The sequence below is a fragment of the Protobothrops mucrosquamatus genome, unplaced genomic scaffold (assembly GCF_001527695.2).
Source record: "Protobothrops mucrosquamatus isolate PMUCROS unplaced genomic scaffold, P.Mucros_1.0 scaffold51, whole genome shotgun sequence".
In the NCBI taxonomy this organism is placed as follows: Eukaryota; Metazoa; Chordata; class Lepidosauria; order Squamata; family Viperidae; genus Protobothrops; species Protobothrops mucrosquamatus.
This window is the reverse complement of record NW_015386432.1, coordinates 1,478,220-1,481,781: the sequence shown is the minus strand read 5'-3', so window position 1 is coordinate 1,481,781 and position 3,562 is coordinate 1,478,220.

The window sequence follows — 3,562 nt, the reverse complement described above, 5'->3', positions numbered from 1 at the left end:
GTTTGCCATACAGCAACAACATAAGCACAAATTTAAAATAAAATTGCTATAATCACAAAGAGTATAACATCTATGAAATGTGCAAAATATTTCTATTTACTTCCTAAGGCTCTTTTCCATCCATTCAACTCTTGGTGATCAAGGCTGGATATGGCTTCAGAAAGTAGAGCTTCTTGCAATCATACTGCAAGAATATCAGTTTTTCCATCTTTCATCCACCAAGAAATAAGGTGTAAATAAGGTGTTTCCCACAATACCTGCCCAATGAATTAGCAGACTGACAAATACTAGAAATAAATTATTCCAAGGTTAAAGAAGAAAAGATCACTATTTGTGGTCATCTATTCCCAAGTGAAACCAATCAAACATCAATGGTCTAGAATAGGGCTACCAATTCTGGGCTGAAAAAAAACCCTGGACAATCTCTAGGTGGCAACAAAAAGTCATCCTGCAAAAATTAGGCTTTTTTGTAAACCAGTTTGCAAATAACCAATTTACACAAGGCAACATGGACACCAGAACTAAACCTGCAACTTAAATGCCAACTTTGTTTCCATATTCATCAATATTACATAGCCTAATAGTTGTACCTACAACAACTGGGGAACTTAAACCATTTTATGGTCCCGTTATGGTATATGCTACCATTATTCAATAATATCCTGCCAGTTAACATTGGGCAATTTAGGCAATAATAAAAAATAAACAGGCAAAATCTATAAACATAAATAGCCATATTGAAAACTAGTGAAAGTACATTTGACTCTTTCAAGACATTCTATGTTGACCCCAAGAGTAATTGAGAAGATGTATACAAAGTGTGGTTTCAAGATGAAATAGTGGCATCAGAAATTATTAAAAGATTTCATGGATTCATCAAAGATCAACATTTCTTATTTCATAATATCCATTCCTATACTGAATGTTTGTGGCTCTTTCATCATTCTCTCTCCTCTCTTACTTTCCATCAAACAAAAATTATGCATTTGTGTGTGGGAAATCTGATGTAATCATAAATGTGTTTAAGGGGCTACAAGACCTGTTTTGCATTAATTTTACTGCTCATTTTATCAGAGACAGGACCAGACAATAGCAAGTTTATTGCTCATCAAAAATTGCAACATCAGTATGTAGGTAGTCCTCAACCTATGACAATTGGAACCAGAATTTTCATTGCTAAGCAGTACAGTTGTTAAGTGAGTCGTGCTCAATATTACAACTTCTTTTGCCATGGATGTGAAGCAAATCACTGCAGTTGTTAAGCGAATCCAGTTTCCCCCATTGAATGTGCTTGTCAGAAGCCAACTAAGAAGATTGCAAACAGCAATTAGATGACCCTGGCTGTGGGGTGCTGCGATGGTCATAAGTGCGAGGATCAGTTGTCTTTTTTTTCAGTGCTGTTGCAGCTTCCAACAGTTAGTAAACAAATAGTTGTAGATATTGGAGATTATCTGTACTAAAATGCAAATATGAACTCATATTATTAATCTTGCAGGAAAACAGACACAGTACACTATATTTATGAAGGAGAATGTTTGTACCTAAAGGTTGAAATGAGTGCTCCTTGGTACTCGCTGGGCATGGTTTTTTTCTTGCAGACATTTCATTACCCAAACTAGCTAACAGCACTGATAATGTTACCTAGTTTGGGCAATGAAATGTTTGCAAGAAAACAACCAAGCTCAGAGAACAGCAAGGACCACTCCCACACTATATTTCTTATCCCAGTATCCTTATAGTGATTGTCTTCAAGAGGTACCCTAGCTTTCTAAATCATAGTATTTTGTAATGGCTCCTGCATTACAAATGTGAGATTTAATCTAAATTCCAGTCTTCAAATAATTTCAATGTAGAGCAGACAAAAAAAATTCAGGAATAAGATCTGCAGCATCATACTTTGGGATAGGACAAACACATTTTCCCCTTTTCCTGTTACACAATTGAAGTAAAACCAAAAACCTAGTATTTAAGACAGGCACCCTTTTGAAAGTTGGGAAAGTTTATTGGTGTTTTTTTTCCCCCAGCTCTGAAAGTTAGGTCCTACCCAGGTAAATTTTATTTGCTCAGTTCCTGTATAGAGGCCGTAAAGGGATATCATGAATCAATTCTTTGATCACAAACAATGTTAGTATTAAGTTTAGGTCTCTAGATTTATATATAATGCATATGCAAGTATAGAATTTGCTCTTTCAAGTTCTTAACAAGCCACACTTAACATTCTTGGGTGAATGAAAGCAAAAGTTTTTTCCGGGAAGAAAAGGATCTTGGAGAGTTTCTTCACACCCCTCAATATTACATTAACATTTTAACTTGGAAAAGAAAGGGAAAGCTTGGAAGAACAACATTTCCCACCCTCCATAAAAAGCCATTGAATCCATTATTTCCATAGGAAAAAAATATTTTATTTTTTTTTAAAGAACAAATTCAGTTTGAAACAGATGTGGAATGTGAATTTTCAGATTTCAATTTCTCAAAGGGGCTAACTGCAACATAGAACAAAGCAGATTTCAAAACTAAGACAGTCTATGTTTTTTTTTTTTAAAAAAAGAAAAATATTTATAACTCAAGCATAATACTGTGTTACTTACAAACTGGACAAAGGAATTTTTAAATAAATATTCATGGTACACAGTTACAGCACAAATATGCAGCAATTTGGCAACCTTTTTAAATCTTATCTCTTTATCCTGGATACTGTGCAAAGGGGAATGACACGGCCTTTAAACAAGCTGTAGCTAAATACATAGCAAAAGTCAGATTTTATACAAAACATCTTGCTTAGACTTTATAAAAAAACCAGTGTTGCTCTATATACACAGTCTGGTTAAGAAAAGATGTTTATTCTTGATTCCATGTGTATTTTTAATTGAATCTTTATTTAAAAATGTGAATAAGGCTACTGTAACACCCCAAATCCATATACAGTCAATCTCAACTTATTTACAGCATCTTCACTCTTAAACAGGATGATGTAAATTTTCAAAAAGTTAGGGCTAACACAAGCAAGGCATTTACAGTAACTTTTCAAAGCTGAACCAAACACCAACCTCAAGGAATAGTTGGTAAGATTGTCATTATTCTGCACAAGACACGACACAGGTAGACGGGGCTCCTTTCTCCCAACCCCCTCCTGGGTTGCAGGGTGCTCTTCTTTATAGATTTATTCCAATATCTCCCCTCCCCATTTTTAGTACATTATGAGAAGGGAACTAACTGGCTAAACAACCTCTTTCAGGTTTTGTTTTTTAAAACTACCCCATCTATTCTTCACTTCCCCTTCAAATCCTAAGGACGTACAAGAAAAACCTTGCATGGATGGGTTCTTAGAGGGAAAAGCTTTAGGAAAGGACTGCTTCTGTGCTGTGGCTAGTTACCATAGTAACCTCCCACAGAACCATGCTACTTCTCGCTTTCCTCTCCCTCCCCTCCATCTCTCCCTTTCGTGCACCAACGTCATTTTCAGGTTCAGGAAATACCAAAAGTAATCATTTCTATGACAGGATTCTGTGGTGTAGTGTGGTGTGGTGGTTTTTCTTTTTCTTTTTTTTCTTTTTTTTTTTTT